The following is a 21,914-nucleotide window of genomic DNA, read 5'->3' as shown; positions in this document are numbered from 1 at the left end:
GTCGCCTGGATACCCGGTCACTGTGTGATCCAGGGTAACGTCGAAGCTGACCACCTCGCATCTTCAGATCGACAAATGAGCAAATTAATAAGAAAAGATCCAGGCCCGGATCTGAAAACCTGGCTTTCCAAAATTACATGGGAGTCTTGGAGGCAGGACTGGCTGGACTCACGAAATCTGTTCATCCGTAAAATTAAAGATGAGACACGCCGCTGGGAGGACCTACCTGACCACCGCTCTCAAGTGGTGATCTCCAAACAGGACACACCCGTATCTCACACAACATAACGGGAAATGGCGAATTCCACCGACCCTGTCCACTGTGCCAGATCCACCATTCGGTGGAACACTTTATATGCCACTGCCCGCAATACCAAGGAGCTAGAAACCTGTTCGACATCCCCGGCAGCATCCAAGACGCTTTCAGTGAAGATCCTTGCCGCTCAGCGTCACTACTGGCTTTCCTCCGCGAGGCAGGTCTGTTCTCTCAAATATGACTACAGCCGACCAAGACATTACCTCCGAAAGCGGACCCCTCAATGATGCATGCTGTCATACCCTCAACTCCAACCATGAGGACAACTACCTGTACACCACACCACGACCAGCCCAAACACTTTCAATAACCACGACCACAGCTAAGAACAAGGACTTCCTCTCCGCCAGCCATCCCAGGCAACCCTCCACCTCCCAACGTAAAATGAGTCAGCATCAAAAGACAATAACCGTACCTTAGATATCACTCTGTATCACATAAGTATTCCATATTAAAGGGACTCCCTTCTGGAGCCTCCCCCATCTCTCAGAAGTGCCCCCTCCGGACACTTTTTTCAATTTTTCTGTAATTTGGGGAAACCAGAATCTGGTTGAAAATCTCCAACCAACAAACTGTCGCATTAATGGCCCTTTGGTCATTTTCAACTTCTATTCAATTTTCATACTGCTGTACTCTAATGGAACTATCCACCTACCCTCTTCCAAAGATCATTCTCTAGCTAATAAATTATCACACTACAGCTTCATATTAGATAGCATTTCCAACCAACTCTGAAAATCGCAAACTTCGCGTATGAAGTAACATAAAAACACTTTGAATTCTTTAAAATATTTTAGCACGTAAACGGCACTGATCGAAATGACGTCAGAGACAAAGTTGTAAAAAGAAATCGGTCTTTTTGAGAAAAATGTTTATAATTATAAATTCTATAATTATTTTTAAAATAACTGTAACTGTCAATAATTACTAGCGGCGCCGGCAACGACAAAGATGGAAGCGAGTTACTCTTCCTCTTTCTCTCTACCTATATTGTTATCACCGAGCTCCGACTTTTTGGGTGGAAGCGATTTGACAAACCCTTGTGGACAAACATTTCCACTGCTTTTCCTCTTCCTCAATTCTGGTGTTATCACCGTCTTGACATTTACCGCCTTGACCCTAAGTAGAATATATCAATTAGAGTTGCGACCTTGCACAACCACGATCGCCAAACAGCTGATGGTAGTAACGCTTGGTACATTCACATCAATGTGCTTGTCGAAGCACTTTCCATGACCATCCATGAAGTTGACGAAAAATGTAAAAACCAACCGGTGAATGTCATCTTCGGTGGTGATCCATCACCATGATCTGGTCATTCCCGACAATCTTGACACTCATCTGTGCTTGTTTTGAAGCAGTAGCTGCTTTGCTTGCTTATGTGAGTGTGTCGGTGAGTGAGCCCAACCGCTTCCGTTTAATTATGCTAGCTTTGTTTGTAACTCACACAGCCACGCGTGCCGAGACTAACTTGGTCGTTTCACTTTTTCTCATCATCGTACTCAAAGGCTTCACTGTTTTCATTGTGCTATGCATCATCAGCAGCGACTGCTACGTTTTGTCTGAGAGCAGCGACCATTACTGGTGATTGTTGTTTGCTATGGCTCTACCTCTCACTGCGTGACAAAACGTTCCGTCAGCGATAGTGGGTTGATACGTTGACGAGTGTCGAGTGAATGTCTTGATATTTTACATTACTGATATCAACCTTAAGAATCGATAGATACCACGACTTGTTCTTACTGTTTCTCTGTAATATGCTGTCTCTGAAATACGAATACAATAAATATAACACAGTATCATCTGCCTCTGCCGTGGCAGGACGGCCAAATCATCATAGTCTTTTATTCATCAAATCACAACGTAGGAAATGGTCCTGACCATGTGCGATCATACACCCAACCGAGGGATGTAAGATTCGCTTACAATTATGTGGGATTCATCATCAGAGGATGTAAGTGGAGACCGCATGAACCGAGGATGCGATAGCTGCGGTTTAATGCAAGAAAATTGGAGACCGAAAAATGTAGAGTGTATTAGTGAGGTAAATTAGTTATGTCGAAAAAATAGGAATCCGATTGCCGACTGGACTCGAACCAAGAACGCTTCGATTATCAGACCTGTGCTTTCTCCACTGCTCTCTCCATGCTCCTGAATATGGATAGCCTAAAAGCAAACATGAAGCGCTCATTTTCTCGCATACTCGACTTCGTATGCTTTTTCTGCTGGAGAGATTCGAGGCAAGTGTGTGCGTCGTTCTACAATGTTCTACAATGTGCGTCGTTCTACAAGCTTACTGGTATAGTCGAAAGCGTAGATAGAACACGAAATGAAAAAAGACAAAAAACCATTACATCGCCTGTAAGGTCAACTTCTAACATTCGCTGCGATGTTCATGAACAGAGGATGATAGGAAACGGAACTAACATTCATTGTAATAGATTTTTGGTTTGCGTGTAGATTTTCCCATCCGTTCGCTCTTCTGATTAGTTTGCAAAATGTTCCCAGTCCGTTAAAATTCTTAATAATTTAACTATTTTCATTATTTGTACTAGGGGAAAATGGATGTAATGTCGGTTTAAATGCCCCTTATTTGGGCCCATACATAAATTCAGCAATCGACTGAATTTTCAAAAGCGACCAAAATATCCATTATAACCGCCCAAATGACTCGTTCATCTAGATAAAATTGATAAATAGCAGATTTTTAGCGATAAGCCCAATCTTAGATCCATAGGCCAACATTTGAGCCATTTTCCTATACACCAAAACATTGCTGGATAAATTCTCCCTCGAGTGGCATAGCGCACAACATATTTCCCATCAATGGTTTTGAGAAATATGCATTTGAAAACCTCCTCTTTTAAGTTACATATCCTACGTCAAAATACTATGCAAATGCACTCAATTCTATGTTTACGCGACAATAGACCGCGTTCTGGAAGCTCCTGTTTCTTCCAGCCCAGTCGTACCGAATCCTGCCAGCGCTCAGCATAATCGTCCAGGACCAATGGCTGGATATGGATTAGAAGTATTCCAGCTTGCTTCTACAGGCAAATACAGTCAATATATTGACCATTCACTGCCTGATGCCGATCGAACTTTCAGCAATTCAGACTAAAGACTGGAACGCGCAAAAATTGGTCGACAAAAACATCGTTTCTTTCAGTCAAAATTCATTGAAATGAAATGTGAACAATGTGAACAAAAATCTTCTTATTTTTCTTTTGGTAGTTCGATTCATATATTTAAAGGAAAAAATGTTCGTTTATTCTTTTGGTTTGCCTAATCCGAACTGCCGTGCCTTCCGCATAACCCCTTTCATTAAATTTTGCACAGTGGTCTCATCGACCTTATTCGCCGCCGAACGTCAGTTAGATTTAAACTGCTGCTCGTTTTCCATGGATTTATTAGTTTTTTGACGTTGGATAACGTCTTTGGGCAACATACGGGGGTACAAAATTGAAAACAGTCATTTTGGATGCGTTACGAAAAATTAAAAGATTTTGAACGATAATAACTCAACCGTCTCTCGATAGATTTACGAGATAATGGCATCAATCGATTGGAAATATTTCTAGCAATTTGTTGAATGTTTCAAATTTATTGATTTCTATCTGTAAACTATTGAAAAATGGTTAAAAGTAAACCATTGTCCCAAGATGGTGAAAATCGATTGATTTTTTTATATTCTTATACTTTCTCCAACAGATGCGAGTATCTGACACCTCTAATATTTTCTGTTCTACTATATAAGCGTCCAACAAGGTCGCCCGTTCCATCATTGTCTATCCGATCGTCGACCCAGCAGCAGAGCAGCAGAGCAGCAGTACCAGAGCAGCGGAAGCAGAGCAACGGCAGCAGAGCAGCGGCAGCAGAGCCTGGGGGCGAAAGGGCAACTACGCCGAGTGCGTTGGTGCCAGTGCTCCGGTATACTGGGCCGCCTTCATGGAATGCCCAGCTGCTGCAGTTCTCAGTCGGTCGTATTCACCGTCTGCTCCGCAAGGGCAACTACGCCGAGCGCGTTGGAAAAATGGCCCTTTTCAGGGCCTCAACATTATCAAGAAAGAATTTAACGATTAATTTTCTAATGCCTTTCCGACACTGGAATATCGAAAGTTGAATCTTCGCAGAGCCATAGATTCCATTTTTATTGCATTTCTACAAAACTTATTTCACAATCGAACTCGTTTTCACAGACTGTGTGAAGAAGAACGATGCATCATCGAGCACAACCCGTTCCGCTCCAAAATCGTCCTCATCACAACCTCCAAAACAACCATCTACCCTCTCGACATCTCGAGTGGATTTCCCGGTTCATCATACCACCTAGCGCTGTTCTACAGATTGGTAATAATATTTACCCGGAGTTCACCACACTCGTGGTTGAAGCAAAGCGCCCGGCATGCAAACCGCTCATCAAAATCGCCATCGCCATCCGGTACCCATGCTCGGCATAACCATCATTCCAAAACCACAACCAAAACGACCCTTTTCAGGGCCACCAATAATTCGACAAAGAGTTAGTTTTGAAGACAATTTCTTTCCAGAATATCACAGTTACACTTAAATTTGGGGACTATACTGGGGTGTGGGAACGCTGGAAGGGGAGATGCTGTCTGTCTTCAAACTACCAACATCATTCCAAACCTCCTCCAGGGTGACAGAGTAGAGCAAACCCAACAACATCAGCCCAACAAAATGGCCCTTTTCAGGGCCACCAAACTTTCGCAAAAGAGTTATCAAGGAATATTCCTAAAATATAATATACACAATTAAGTACAACACATAACAGACGTTATCCAACGCCAACCCTGCGGTCGTATCTAGTATACAACCCTTCCAACTTTTTGACGTAGGACTACGTCTGTGATTTCTATATGGGGGTACACATTGTGAAAACCAAAAATGGAACATATAACAAAATTATGAAAGATTTTGAAAGTTAATAACTCAGCTGCCCCTGAACCAATTTCAATAATTTTATCACCAATCGATCAGATATGTTTCTACGCATCTGTTAAATTTAAGAATTTATAATTTTGATTAATGTCACTATTGAAAATAGGACGAATTTTCAACTGTTGCTTTGATAATTAAAATTATCACCGATTACCTGCGAAAAGCGACTTCCCTAACACAGATTTCAAAGTTGAATTCCATCCGGTCTCACCAATCGGTGTTTATTCAATCACTGCGTGGTGAGGGGTGATGTTCTCCAGTACACAACGAAAGGCTGCCTGCAAGCAGCGAGCTGCAGCGCACATGAGCATCCATAAAAGGAGGAAGAAGCTGCATTGATCGGAATCAGTAGTTCTTCGTGAGTTGCTGTGGTCTATCTATGTCAAGCGCGTCATACTAAAGAGTATAAACAGAGAGAACACCGCTAAAATTCCTATTCCTACACAAAACAAAAGCTCCTGCTGCAATTAACAAATAACATTTATTATATAAGACCACGTAGTCCTACGTCACCATTGCGTACAACCCCATAGGGCTGTCCTTTGTAGTTTTTTTTTTTCGAGATTCCGTTTGACCAAGGCCCAATACCGTTCGATAGGGCGGAGTTCTGGGCTGTTGGAAGGGTTGTGGTATTTGAGTACCACAACCACGTTGTTCGCATCGTACCATTTTCCATTGTGGCAGCTCGCCAAGTCCGGCCAGAACAGCACAGGTCTATTATGTTGGTTTAGAAATGGTAGCAGCCGCTTTTCCAGGCACTCCTAGACGAAGGTCTCATGATTGATGGTTCCCGTAGTAATGAAAATGCCGGTTTTTACACCACACGTGCAAATGTCAGCCACGTTCCCTTTTCATGATGCGGTATAAAACTCCTGTCTCGGAAGCTGCTTGAAATCCGCCTTCCCGTAAGTTTCACACGTCCATGACGACACAATCGATCTTTGTGAGCTACAGCTTTCGGGACTGCTGCTTTGCCGACGTGTTTTGTTTGTAATCTCGGTTCGCCACCTTCACCTTCTTAAACGTTGACAACCCGGCTCGTTTCTTAGCCCGCTGCATAGTAGTATGGGAGACATTGAGCTTGTCAGCGACGTCCCGGATGGAGAGGTTAGGATTCCGCTTATATTTCACCGCCACCTTCTTCGTCGTCTCTGCCACGTCCGGATTACGATTGCCGCCGCTTCCAGGCTTCCTGGCGGTCGACAGACGCTCCCCGAACACTTTTGAAACGTTTGTCACGGTCGATTCGGTCACATCCAGCAATTTTGCCAACTTGGCGTGTGAGAACGTCGGATTCTCTTGCTGCGTGAAAAAAAAAATATGACACGCTGCTCCTCTTGCTTGGACGTCAATTTGAAAACTGGAGAGCAAACGGTGAAAATTCATCATAGCAACCATTGTATATACACTTCATGTTAGTTATTGTGATGATGCCTCTGTAGCTCCCAATCCAGGAAACTCGGAACGCGCCGTCTCAGTCCTATCATCAGTAACCTGCTGTTGGATGTGGAGAGGCGGTCTTGCAACCCACTCACTGGTCAGTTATTGCCTGATCTGTGATTTGCAGGGAAAACAGTCGTTCGATTCCCTGCCGTAAGCAGGACGGCGTGATCTTCTACCAAAACACCGGTGGAATGAATTCTGATGTTGAAGAGTACCGCCTAACCGCCGCCTAATTATCCTGTGCAAAACGTGGTTCGATTCTTGAACACTTTCCAGCCAAGTTTTCGGCCCTGACTACGAGGTCTTTTGTAGCGATCGGAATCCTAACAACAGCTGTAAATCTACTGGTGGAGGCGTCCTTGTAGCTGTCCGTGGTGGGTTGGAGGCAAAGGCATGTGGGTGATCTGGGTGATCGCACACTTTTTATATTCGCTCTGTACATTCCACCTGATCGATTGATTGATTGATTTATCTTTATTTGGGAGGCTTTCAGCCTGGGGCTGGTTTGCCTCCAAAGTCCACCTGATCGAGTCCAGGACAATGAAGTTATCTATACTCACTGACGGTCAGTTTTCACAGTTATCGGTATGATGAGATATGCATTTTCGGTAACTACAAGCTACCAGGCGTTTCATCTCATAGCGGATTCCTGTATCCAGATCCTAAAAGCTCTACATTTTATGCAGGGGCAATTAGTTTTCTGGAAAACTAGAGCTACGTAGGTTGAAGTCAATCAAGAGAGCAGCATTGAGAAGATTTGCGGAGTATCGCACGCTTCCGCTGAAACTTCATTATGTAAGGCTGAATCATATGTAGGTACCAGCGAGTCAGTCGTGAATGCTTTTCAAGTTTCCAACGAGGTATCCAGTGCAAACTTTAGCTACACCCGAAACCCTTTTGAAACTACACGCTTAGAAATAACTATTTTTACACGAGACGTAAATCATTGAACGAAAACAAAGATTTCTTATAAAATTAAGTGTTCCTATGTCGAAGCATACACAAAACGACGAAAAGTGCGTTTGAATGAATTGATTTTCTCGTCTCTTTCAACTGATTCTTATGTCAAAAGGGCCGCAGAAATTTTCATTACTTTTTGGTAATGTGTACATGAACGAGCAACGCAGGGAGTCCGGCCTCCCATCGTCTATGGAATTCAACGGAGAAGTTGCTCCCACCGCTCAAGTTATTTGACGCCATTTTTTATTTTGGTCAAGGAAATCGACCTTGTGGTTCAAAAGTTATAACTTTTAAAAAAAAGTCATTTAAAAAAAAATATTGATTCTTTGGACCACTCTAACATGGAAGCGGTCTGCCCAATGAAAAAAAATACGGGTCTAATATTTTGAGATAAGGAACAAAACTACAAATTTTTACGAAATTCTAAGAACCACTATACATCATTTTACTATGGAATGACTGCATTACCGCTTTGTATCAAAATTTTCTCTTCCTGAGTCGGCCTCCATTTCCAGTAACAATTACTTAACGCGTTGCGTGGACGTAACAAGTTCAACGCCTTCTAGACTCCTGACGTACCATGCTTGCCAACCAGGACGCATTGTAGAAAGTTTATTGGAAGCCCCCAGTTCCTCTAACACAGTCGTGCACGTCCCTGCCTGCGTTCATCACAGTCGTCCTGGACCTGAGTTTAGATGTGGGCTGGGGGTCTTCCAACCTCCTATGACAGGCAAGTACACACTCAACCATTCAAATTCGATACCTGATGCCGATCGAACTTTCAGCACTTTGAATGCCGCTGTGCCAACTCCATCTCGAAACTCGGAACGCATCGTAGAAAGCCTCATGGAAGTCCCCAATCCCTCCGCCTCAGTCCTGCCACTTGCTGTCTCCGCGCATCATCGTCGTTCCGGGCCTGTGGTCGGATGTGGAGAGGGGATCTTCCACCCAACTTATTTTGGCGAGTATTCTTCCGATCTTGACATTGGTCAGCTACTTCCTGTCGTTCCTGTGATTTCCAGGAAGAACCAAAGCCCGCTGACATGCCGTTTGCAGAACACCGAGACCCTCAATCACAACGACCAATTCTCCGTTTCAAGCCGAACATCAGCCGCCATTTCATCTAGCCTGGGACGCACGTCACAAAGCAGTATGGAAGCCCTGGACCCACCTAGCTCAGCTGCGCCCACTACTGGTTCCAGTCCTGGTCAGTTCACACGCCCCCACCATCTAAGTCGTCCCGGCCCTGAGTCTAGTGCTGGGGACAGGGCTTTCCAAGCTGCCATCCACGGCAAGTACCCTTATTCTTTCGACGTTGCTCTGCCTGATGCTGCCTCCACTTCCAGATTGCAGCCCGCTGTTCCATGCGTCCCAGCATCGCAAATTCTGCTATACTACCAGAACGTCGGTGGCATGAACAGCTCACTCGCCGAATACCAGCTAGCATGCAGCGACGCATGCTACGACATATACGCCTTCTCGGAAACCTGGCTGAATAACAACACTTTGTCAAAGCAGTTGTTTAACGATACATATTCCGTCTACCGTCAAGATCGATCAACCCTCAACAGCAACAAGAGCTCCGGTGGTGGAGTCCTTCTGGCCATTCGCTCCTGCTTCGTATCTCGCTTACTGAAACCTCCTGAAGATTCGACGGTTGAGCATCTGTGGGTTGCAATTTCAACTCTAAGTGGTACAATCTATATCTGCGTGATATACGTTCCTCCCGACCGCGTTAACGACCACAGCCTGATTGAGAAGCATGCACTTTCGCTGGATTGGATTGTCTCTCAAATGGATGCCAGGGACAGCATCTTCATCTTGGGCGATTTCAACCTTGGCACTGTATCGTGGCTTAGCGATGCTCACGGCTTCTTCTTTCCTGACAATTCCCGTTCATTGTTCAGACCGGCTTCTCTCTCCTTGCTTGACGCGTATTCAACCGCAAGGCTTCAGCAAGTGAATGGCGTTCTGAATGCAAACAACCATTTGCTCGATCTGTGCTTTGTCGGGGAGGATTTGGGACAAAACTGCTCTGTTACCCATGCTCCGGCACCGCTCGTCAAAAACTGCAGACATCATTCACCTCTACTGTTGAAGCTTGCAATCGATCCTGAGAAACGCTTCCAAGACCACGCCGAAACCGTCTTCTACAACTTTCACAAAGGAGACTTCGAGCGAATGAATAACTTTCTCGCTAATGTGGATTGGAATTCGACACTAGACTCCGGGGATGCGAATCTGGCTGCCTCGACCATGTGTGGTATCATATTCTACGCTATCGATCAGTTTGTGCCTAAAAAACTACGGTGTAAACCTGCCAAACCCGCCTGGTCGAGCTCTGATCTTAAGCATCTGAAAAAGGTGAAAAGGGCTGCACTGAGGAAACACAGTAAATATCACACAGATTCTACGAAGGCTAATTACGTCCGCGCCAACAACGAGTACAGAGATCTCAATGCAAGCTTGTACAACGCACATCAGTCTCACTTGCAGAGTCGTCTCAAAGCTAATCCTAAGCAATTCTGGCGATATGTGAACGAGCAACGGAAAGAAACGGGATTGCCGTCCAATATGACTGATGGCGTTACTGATGCCAACTCCGTCGCAGATATCGCCAATATGTTTCGCACACAATTCAGCAGCGTTTTTTCAGACGAAGTTCTTGATGCTCAGGAAATTGCTGCTGCCACGAGTAATGTCCCTCGTACGTCGGTGTTTGGTTCTCCATTCACCATCCACAGCGACATGGTGATTTCAGCCGGGAAACAGATGAAAACATCAACAGGATCTGGTCCAGATGGCATTCCCTCATTAGTACTGAAACGTTGCTTAGACACTCTTTCAGAGCCCTTAGCTAAGGTCTTCAACTTGTCAATGACCTCCGGAGTTTTTCCAGAATGTTGGAAGGATTCGTTTGTTTTCCCTGTTCACAAAAAAGATGCAAGCAGACTGTCGCCAATTACCGCGGAATAGCTGCATTGAGTGCTATCTCCAAACTATTCGAGCTAATTGTCCTGGAAAAGTTGGTTCAAGACTGCTCGTACAGTATTTCTCAGGATCAACACGGCTTCATGCCTAAGCGCTCGACGACGACTAATCTAACTGTTTTTACATCGTTCATTATTCGTGAGATTGAACGTGGCCATCAAGTTGACGCCATATACACCGACCTCTCTGCAGCTTTCGATAGAGTGAACCATGAAATTACCATCTCTAAATATGACAAAATGGGTGTTCATGGGAGTCTACTGGCTTCGCTCCTATCTGACTGGCAGATCTATGTCTGTTAAGATCGGTGACTACGCTTCTCCACCCTTCATTGTTACAAGGCAGCCACCTGGGGCCATTGCTTTTCCTGTTGTATATGAACGACGTGAACTTGATCCTCAAATGCCTTAAACTCTCGTACGCCGACGACATGAAGCTCTGCTACGTAATAAAAGGGCCTCAAGACGCTCATTTCCTCCACCAAGAACTTGTAGTCTTTGATGATTGGTGCCGGATAAACAGGATGTCTTTAAATGTGTCCAAGTGCTCGGTCATCTCCTTTGGCCGTAAACGGGCGATGCATTTCCATGATTACACCTTAAGAGGAATAAGCTTGAAACGCGAATCGACTGTCAAGGACTTGGGAGTCATGCTCGATTGCAAATTTACGTTCAAGGATCACATTGCTTATGTTGTATCTAAAGCTTCATCGCAGCTAGGATTTTTATTCCGTTTCGCCAAAAGCTTCAAGGACGTGTATTGCCTGAAGGCTTTATACTGTTCCCTGGTTCGACCTATACTGGAATACTCTGCCGTTGTTTGGTCGCCATTCTATCAGAATGCCATCCATAGAATTGAAGCTGTTCAGCGAAAATTTATTCGCTTTGCGTTGCGACACCTTCGTTGGCGCGACCCGCGTAACTTGCCGAGCTATGAAAGTCGCTGTAACCTCATCGACCTGGAGCTCTTGGAAGGAAGGCGTAATGTGGCGAAGGCTTGTTTCGTTGCGGATCTTCTGCAAGGGAACGTCGACTGCTGCACACTTCTCAGTCTTCTTGACATCAACACTCAACGACGGGACCTCCGGCTGCATGCGTTCTTCAACAACCGGCGTTCGAGGACCAACTATGGCGTACACGGACCAATGTTGAGTATGTGCCGCGTTTTCAATAGTTGTTATTATGTGTTCGATTTTAATGTGTCCCGCGAGAAAAATAAGCGTAGCTTTAAGAGATGTTTGCGTTAATTTTGTGTTTGAAGTAGTTTTGATGTTTAGATAGAGAAAATTGTCATTAGGGTAACTATTTTATCTGTTGACAAGTAGAAATAAATAAATAAATAAATAAATTACTAACTGCACTCTGATTGGCGTTATCTAAATACTTAAAATGTGTCCATTTAACTTTGAGCAGGAATTATGATTTAAAATAAATCAATTGTTTGTACGCCACCTAACAGAATGTACGCTGTTTGTTAACCCAAAAGCCAGTGGGTAAAAATAACACTTAAACTGTACAACCCGTAGGAAACGATGCTCATTATAATCCTCTAAGCACTGGGATACAAAGAAATGCATAAGATGAAAATGTGTTCACTTCACTCGATTACGTGATTAAAATTATACACAGTAATCCTGAAGTGATTAATATCACATAATATGCTGATAATTAGAATTTGAAAGTATAAAGGTCAACCATAAAGTTCCAAAAACCTTCCATCGGTCCCATCTGCAACGCACACCACCTACACATATTTCAATCGCCACCCGACGCTCAACACTCAATAACGCCAAGTCAAAGTTGGTTACAACGTAGTATAAGGCCTCCTCCACCTAAGGCATGATTCAGCGGAACTTGTGTATGTGCGAAAAAGTTTCTGCGGCTGAAAAACATCATCTTTTTGTGCAAGGACCTCCATCCTCCACTGTCCTCCGTTGCGGCGCTGTCGGGGATATTCTTCCACACATTCTAGTTCCGGTTTTCCGGTTCGTTTTACAATTTCATCACAAACCGACAACATCTAAAACTTTCCATTGACTCTACCCTGTTTGTTTGGACCCGTTGTTGGTGGGTGGAGCGGATGGTGCAAGAGCCTTCGGATTCTTCACACTCACAAACCGGCACCGGGAGCCTATGTACGTGTCCTTATCTTCAACATGTCACTTCGATGGATGGATGGATGGATGGATGGATGGACGGATGAAACTTTGAGAGACAATTGCCTCGTGTCCTCGTTACTCTGTGTTTGTCGGTTAGTAATGTCTTCTTGATATATGTCTGCAATAGGAGCATCATGCATAACGGATGGAAGTACGCGGGAAGGACGACGTTTGTTTGTCAACGATTTTATTATGTGATGGTTTTCGGAAGCACAAAACTAGAGCGAAAAGCTGCTATCGTTGTGTTTGTGGAGGGAAACGGGCAAGAATAAGGACAATATAGAGTAAGACCTCGCCCAATCTATCCGATGATGGCGGTCTTTGGTCAACATGTGGATCCATTGAACACACACATTTTCTATGAATAATAAACATTCTGCGAACAACCAAGGGGACGGATGCATGCACATAACCACAATCGTGCGTCAACATTCACCGATGTTTAGAAGAATGGAAAAGTTTACCGAGCATTGACAGGATGAGTTTCTTCTAAGTTCGCTTTCTTGGTGGAAGGAAAATAAACAAGCAGACCGAGATTGAAAGACCTATTGAACGCAAACAATCAACAGTTTGATGCAGAGAAGAAACCAATTCGTGGATAATCTCAACCAATAGATTCACATGATGTTTAGGGTAGGTCAAGATCAAATTCGAAGGTTAATTTACTCATCCGAACCGAGACACTCATGACCGGAAAGCATCTTGCCTCTGGGTCATCAAGTCACCGAAGCGACTATAAACAACCATTACGGTGAAACTTCCCTACCTCAAAGTGGGTGGGTCCACATGAGTTGAATTTTTCACCCAGCAGCTCATAGGACCTGTTCAAACAGAACATCTCGACTATCAAAAGTAGCAAAACTCGAAAAAGGTTAATATCAAACATCTTTTATTTCGTTCGCAAACGAACGCTCACCTTCGGGTCCCGATCAGAAGTTCAACCGACCTGATGCTGGGAAGAGGATTCTCGGAAAACACGACCTCAAATATTGTCCACAAGCGGCAGCGTGGTGGTGGGGGAGTCGGTTTGCATTGGAGTCCATTCCGAATGATATTTTCGAACGCTCCGTAGTATTATTGACACAAAGCGATTTATTTATGGCTTCCTAGCTCCCGAAGATGGGGACAAAACGGGCTATGACGTCGATGGTACGGAATTCGAAATACGCAAAATAACTACGTCCCCGGGGAGGTCAGCACCTCTCAGGAAAAGGTCGCTGCCTTTCTTTACCAAAATGACAATTGAAGAGGGAAAAGGGACTACTGTTTTGTGAGTTTCCACTGCTGATGGCTGCCATAAGACAATCATTCGTCCCCGGAAAACGGAATCAATTCATGCAGTCAGTCAGTCATTTAGACAGTCAGTATGGTGCACTACATGGACGGGGCCAAACGAATGTCACCTAAAAATGATGAATGGGGTAAAACTTTGGCGAAGGACTGTAAATGCTCTGAGATGAACCCGGGTGGATCTGACTTCCTGCGTTGAACCAGAAGGGGATGTTAAACGGACACCGTGACAGTGATGGGGTGATTTCGAAAATGACGTTTCCGGGTAACATGGATATTGTGAATGGAAGCAGCGTGATCTCTGAAAATAATAATCAAGATAATAGGAGCTTTTCTCTGATTGGATTGCTACGGACTCGTTACTGGCAATCGGTGATGTCGAATCTAGGAAGGGACTCCAACCGATACATTTTAGTTAGTCGTTGTCAAATAATCTCGTTGATTTGTGTCTAGAATTAGACTTTCAGTCTCGGAAATATGATGATGGCTGAATGTCACTAGGTCGAATGGGGCAGTAGGCCGAAATGTTGATAGTTGTTCAATATCTGCTTTGTGCCAATTGCTGGACATACTTGATGGAGTCCAAATATGGCCGACAAGATGAAGAACTTGCACTATCACTACAAATTATGCATAGTGCAAATCACGGAAAGAGGGCGTCACAATATCAGCATTAAAAGGAAAAAAACGGTGCGTCGAAAAGACTACTAGTTTTCTTATTCTGTTGAAGTCGAGCACCTTTGTCTACAAACAAATTTTCAATCGTTTGTCTCTCTTTCTCCCACCGCTTTATTTGTATTTCTTTCAAGCTTCGGTGTAACGCACGAGTCAAAGAACGCTCGACTTTGATCTGTTCATCTTTCATGAAATACATCAACTGTCCCAGACAACCATTTGTTACGTATACCACAGTTACAATTGAAATATGCAAGCATATATACCATTTGTTTAAATCGTATCTAATGTTCAAAAATGCCCTTTACGTACAAAAGTGGAGGCAATATACAAGCATCGCCAAAACATTAAAAAAAGAAATGGCTAGATACAATTTTGATAAGTAAGACCTACATTAGCATTTTCTCCGATTTCTGATAGACGATTCCTATTCCTGCATTGATTTATGGTTTATATATTTACGATTAAATTTTTACCACAAGACCATTTTGTCTATGAAATATTACGATTTGAAACACCTTTATACACGATGCACTAATTGATTACTGATTTACTTCACCATTGTATGCAATTTTCGAGGTCCATAGTTACGATTTTGTTTGATATTTTAAACGACCAATAAAATTAGCGTCAAAAAGTATTTTTACATGCACACAACATCAATCAAAGCCCCAATGCACTAGGACTTCCGTAATTGGCATGAAACTTATGTTATACTTACATCTTACACAATTAAAACCATCACTTACTGGAATCGAACTTTGAACACCCGGGTTGTTAGTTGTCGAGCTATCCACAGCATCACACATGAGTTGTAAGTTTTGCTGATTCTAATCAATAACATTTCACATCTATCGTATGGACCATCAAAGTAAATCGTTTATCCATGTTGCTAAATGTTGCTGCACTGCAATACTAGTTGATTCATTGATAAATGCGACTTTTTTTGTCGTCGTTTTTCACTCGTCACCCTATGCGACACATATTTGACAAGGCGAAGGAGCCATACTTGTTTACATTTTCGTCGCTATCAATAGTCTGTATGAATTCGCGTGAAAAGCAGTGCAATTCGCTTTAAAACTCAGCTCCGTGGTCATTTTTCACCCAGAAAAGGTAATACACAATAAAAAAGTACATAAAGGTACCATAATATAACATCAAATATATTTTCCAGATGTTTACCGTGGCGCAATTTTTCGAAAAGCAACAACTACGAGTATTGGCTATTCCATCCTCTTGGATTCGAGGCGACTGCTTGCTATGGCCAAAACTTCTATAAAACGATAAAATTGACAAAATGCGTGTAGATGGAACTGAATTTCACGGGGCTTCGAAAAAAAATTCCGGCCATAGTAACCCGAAAATACCGGAGTCTTCAAGCAGCAGAAGCAGCCGCTGAAGATCTTTTAAAGCATGAAGTTTCTGACATAGAAACTAAACGAAAACTTCTGAAACACAGCAATGTGAAGCAAAATCCACGCAAGGATTACAACCGGGCCATTGAGAGTATGTTGCGCATATAGCAAATTATTTCACAGCTATAATATCTATTTTTTAGAAATTGTTTCTTCCAAACAGGCGAAAATGCAACAAACCGGATCTCATGGAATCATTGTCGGTGCTAATGGGTCGATTCAGTCTCCCGGAACTCGAAAAACTGCACCAGGGTCATCGTTCCAAACACCAAGTAAGCAACGACAAATCGAATCCTTCAATCTAATACGCCAGCCATCCGTACCGCTATCATCGTCCCTAACATCCAGCACTTCCAGTGCTCTAAGGACTGCACCAGGTGCATCGTTCCAGACTCCGAGTGTACCTCGAAAAGTTGAACTCACCCTAGCACGCCAGGAGATTTTACCAGAACGAGGACCATCCGAAACTTCCGAAGCACGAGAGATAGCAACAGGCGCGTCATTCCCGGTACCCGGTGTGCAGCAACAAGTTGGATTCGACAAACTGACACATCAGAAGACAACATCACGACAAATAATCCAAACACCAGGCACGTACGACATTCGCGAGACTGATCCAGGTCTTTCGTTCCAAACATTGTGTACCACACCATCCTCGTTTATAGCACCTACAATGAATCATCAGGGACCAGCTCCAGAATTTGTACCAAATCTACAAGAGCTATCTGATCAGTACAAAACTGAAAGGATCCCAACAAATGAAATGATGTTTGCACCATCTTCTCCGAAAGGTAACAATAATTAAGTCAATATCTGATTTTTCTTAAATTTTGTTTTGTTTTCTTTCAAACAGATCCAGCCTTAGGTCATCAGTCTACTTATCAGCAACCTATCTTTGTTAATGATGATGGCATTATGTACATCACTCAAACAGACGACTCCGCCAACGCTGGTAAGAAATCGTCTGAAAGCATTCCTATATGATCATGTCACTAAGATATTTTCCTATTTTTAGGCAATCTGTCGCTCCTTCCTTTTGATGATTTCAAATGTGAAGTCAAAGCCCTCAGATCTGAAATGGCTAATTTGAAGACTGAATTCCACAATATGAAGCAGGAATTCAAAGAGACTATCTCGAATTCAATTCGCCAAGCCATGACAGATTGCTTCGAAAGCAATTTCATTCGATTGGCTGCCATGATGGACATGTCTAAAAAAATCGATGAGCCTGTGATGCAAACAGGGCAAACCGTCGAGGAGCATGTACCTATCAATGACGCAGATAATTTAACTAAATTTAACATACTATTGGCAAATGAGGATGTACGCAAACAATATGCAAGTTTTCTTTTTAATATATCGACAAATCTTGACATACTTTTGTTTCAGATTGCCTACTACACGAAAATTGTTATCCTAGACACGTACATTGGAAGAGGAGATTCGGCTTTTTATATAATAGCAGATTGCCTATTTACGCGAGCGTTCTGGGACACATTTAACTGGACGGGAATCAATCGTGGCAACAAATCCAAAAAGGGGTTTCGCGAATTTGCCAACGTTCATCAATTACTCCTGGCAATTGTACGTATTGGTGATCCAACGTACACATTACGAAATCTGGAAACATTTTGCAAAACTCGACTCTTCCGTTACTCGAAGGCAAGGTCTATCAGTAAGCAGCTACGGAAATCGGCTTGTCGTCCGAATCGGAAAAAGAAACACGACGGAAATGCGGATATTGAGGTTGATGAACCCGCAGCCGAAACTTTGGAAAATGCCGATGATGATGCTTCACATGCAGACAGTTCTATTGAGGGAAATGAACGTGAGTCAAACGCTGATGATACAAGAAAAGCTGATGCCGTCGATGCAACCACTGATTCCTGTGACGACGACTTACCCGAAGTGAGCACGCTGTTCAATTCCGATGATAATGCTTCACCAGATTTTGCCAGATTTGAGGAAAATTAAATTCAATAATTTGGTTTTCATACGATTGCTTTGCTGTATTTCCGAATTCCATGATTCCATGAATTGCAATAAACATTGAAGTTGCGAAAAACATTGTTATTCTGATTCATTGTTTAGGTAAACTACTTCACAGTATGTATTAGAGGAACAAAAACAATTTCATTGTTCCATGGTATAGCAACTAGTTTACACATGATCAAACTGATATCGCACAATTGATTCTTGGATAAGTTACTTTTCTCTGCCTTAGCAACAAAAATATGAATAAAAGAAGATTTGAAAGGTTTAACGAAAAAGTCATTCTTATGCCGTACATAACTACCTTCAATCACCCAATCCGAATTGTTTTCAATGACATTTTCCATACAAACAATATGAAGGTCTTTAGTTAGAATCCATTTATCTTCAAAGTTTGTACTCAAAATGAAGTCCGTTAGGGTGATCTTGATTTTAGATACTGTCTTCTCAACGGAAATAGTAGTTCTTGTATTAGTTGAACATGCATGGCTTATGTTTTTTGAAGTTTCATTATTAACAAGTTCGATCAAACGGTTTGCTATTTGATTCAAGGGCAGCGGGCCTGCTTGGATCATTTTTTTAATAGAATGTAAGTAATTTTCGAACGGATAAGCAGTTAGTGTACACAACGGTCCAAACCTTTCTACTTCATCTACTACGTGGCACAGATTATGAACATTGCTTGTAAGGTATTCTACTCCGTACAGATCTTTATATTCATTTATGAAATCATTCAACAAATCACGGGCAACTGGAAGATAACCATTGTACATTTCAATAGAACATATACGAACTGCACAAAACAAATACAGAAAATGATGATAGAATTTGTCAGGTAGAAAATCTTTAAGAAGTACCAAACTAACGTAGAAAATTACGATACTCTAAACCTTTCCACAAAGAAACAAACTGCAATGATCGCATTCGTCGATGAATTTCTGAAGGAAATCGAATTTTTACAAGGAAATTAGATATTTCTGCTTTATCTTTGATGCTCCATTTAGCACGCTTTGCCATTGAACCTGTGCGCCAACCGTTCAGCAGTGACAATATTTGTCCTTGGTAGTACACTTAAGGCAGCCGTGTTTGCCGTTGAAATTGATGACTCGTTTTATAAAAGACCGAGCAGGAGAATCGCATATAAAACATCGAATGCTGACCGCAATGTGGTGACCATTTATTACTAATCCATCCTTAAGGATTGGTAAAATCTCATTTATAAATGGAGTCAAAAATTGAGTTACAATTTGAGGCTTGCTGCTGCCATAAAACATGCCTATTACCATAGGTGTAACTTTGGGCAGCTCATGAATATTGCAGAGTATAGGCCAAAAGTTTTTCAGGCTACTTTTGTAGATTGGAAGGCCGTCAATATTAATATTTATAGATATTGACATTGGGCGATCAACCTGTTCCAAAGCTTTCTTCAAACAGTTTTCAATGCCTTGATGCCAATACAGTCCATTTTCAGCCATGTCAATGATGTTCAGGTTCCTTGGGGTTTTCATAAAAGTACGGGGATCACTTGGAAGATTTAACTCCAAGTTAGAGTTTAAAATCCCTACAAGTGATTTCAGCGCTGCCTGACTGTCGTGTAATATGATCATTTTCGTCACTTGAATGTATATGTTTAGCGAGATACCACTTTTTTCTGTACTTTTTAAGAAGTCGACTATACGTTCCGCTCTTACGAGCCTTGATAAGTTTTCTTTTTAGCATATATTCACGCATTTTAACCACAACTAACTGTTTTCGTTGTTAACGCTGATGGAGATGTGATTAACACTAGTCGTATGTCATAATAAAAAAATAACCCACAGCATTACATACGATTGAAAATTCACATAAATCGATTTTGTATGCACATTGTTCATGGCATCAAGCGAAATTGTAATTAGTGTTAAAAGTAGTATTTCTTACGACTCTACATAAGCACACTATAATTTGACAGTAATAGTGATCGTTTATAAATCACAAGTTGGAAAACATACAATCTTGCTTATACATACTGTGATGTGCATTGTACATTGTTACGATGTAAAATATTGGTCATAACAAATGGAAGAAAAAACATTAAATACGAAAAAATATATACATTTAGTATGCTTATGATAGACAGATATACGATAGTAATTTCAAGTATTATTTTATACGATTCAAACTGTGTAATGGTATACGATTTCTGGTTGTCTGGGGTAGCAGTACGGGGCCCTACGAAGAAGGCTCGAACCCAGGCCGGAGCGTCAGTGGACGACGCTGATAACCGTGTGCTACTAAGCAACCAGTTCTCGGTGCTCGAGGAAGACAATGGAGGTGGTGGTGACGCCGTTGCCATCACAGAAAAGGAGCGGATTCCCCCGCTCTTCACTTCGATGAAGGATGTCGACCACCTTAGGACTGTGTTGGCAGATCACAACCTACAGCCTCGATTCAAGCTCTGCAGCGTCGGTACGAAAACGATGTGCTCCAGCCTGGAGGAGTACAAGTCGATCGGGAGTTTCCGGAAGGACAACAAGGTGGATTTTTACACCCATGATTTGCAATCGCTGAAGCCACTGAAGGTGGTTTTGCGCAGGAGACTGGCAACCCCATATCAATCCTATACGTTTGACAGTAGGCAAGATCACGGGCCTTATTTAAATACGGCCCGCCTGACTTATAGGTACATGAACGAAAGGGACGCAAAATCGTGTTGTAAGCAGAAATGTAAGAGCATATGAAAGCATAAAAACATGGCCGCCAGCCAGGCCCCTGGTTTTGCAAGGTTTGCCTTCATTCGAGGCGGCCATTGTGAAGGCTGAGTTGGAGCGTCAGACTGAACTGAACAAGTCCATACGATACTGCGGTTGCTGAAAATGCCACCAAACTCCAGCAAATTCCTAACAATTTTCCTGTGGAATCCGAGACTACAGCTGACGAACTGTTGGCCTATTTCAAATTATCTAAAAACACAAAGACCCCAGGTTTCGACCAAATTTTGAATCTAGAGCTCAAACACTTGAGTTTCAGATTCTTCAACCAACTGGCACTTACTTTTAATCAGTGCCTTAAATTTAGCTACCTTCCTTCGTGCTGGAAGTCAGCTAAAGTCATCCCCATCTGGAAGCCTGGGAAAGATCCATCCTCTCCCTCAAGTTACTGACCCATCAGCCTTCTCTCGGGATTATCTAAGCTGTTCGAAAGGGCAGCCGATGAAAACAACTTGTTGTTCAATGAACAGTTTGGCTTCCGTAAAGGTCGCTCGTCCAGCTATCTTGAGTGACAAACATTCTCAGACGGAACAACCCAACAAACAATTCACAGTCACAAATAAGCATACAAATTGAATAAATGCTGTATAACAGTGTACCATGCTGAATAAAACAAGATGTCAAATTATGTGCTGAGAAAAGCTCATTGAGATCGATAGATGCGCCTTTATTCCGCCGTTTGCTCTGATATGATTAATTTACTTATTAAAAGCTTTATAAACGTTGACTGTCTTCCTGATTCAGAACCAGAAGTTTGATCTAATAACAAACTGAATAAGTGTAATTATCACATACATTGTCGCTTTAATTCGACTGTTTCAATTGATTTAATAACATGCTTTATTATACGTCTAATAATTGTTTTCTAGCTCCATTACTAGATTCCATTGCATTGCTTAACAATATTGCTGAATAAATGTGAATACAGTCAGCATAATAGCTCTTATACCACTATGCGTCCA

At 42.5% G+C, this 21,914-nt stretch overlaps 1 protein-coding gene across 2 annotated transcripts in view; it reads right to left on the bottom strand.

Moving 5' to 3' along the window:
- Nucleotides 1–21,914, bottom strand: part of mAChR-A (muscarinic Acetylcholine Receptor, A-type) — a 387,414-nt gene that overhangs the window by 49,904 nt on the left and 315,596 nt on the right. The gene's annotated exons all lie outside the window — the stretch shown is intronic.

This window comes from Ochlerotatus camptorhynchus, unplaced genomic scaffold, assembly GCF_037179485.1.
Source record: "Ochlerotatus camptorhynchus isolate MF236.1 unplaced genomic scaffold, CSIRO-AGI_Acam_v1.1 ptg000364l, whole genome shotgun sequence".
In the NCBI taxonomy this organism is placed as follows: Eukaryota; Metazoa; Arthropoda; class Insecta; order Diptera; family Culicidae; genus Ochlerotatus; species Ochlerotatus camptorhynchus.
Note: the sequence above shows the minus strand (reverse complement) of the source record. Positions and strands in the feature narration are given on the sequence as shown.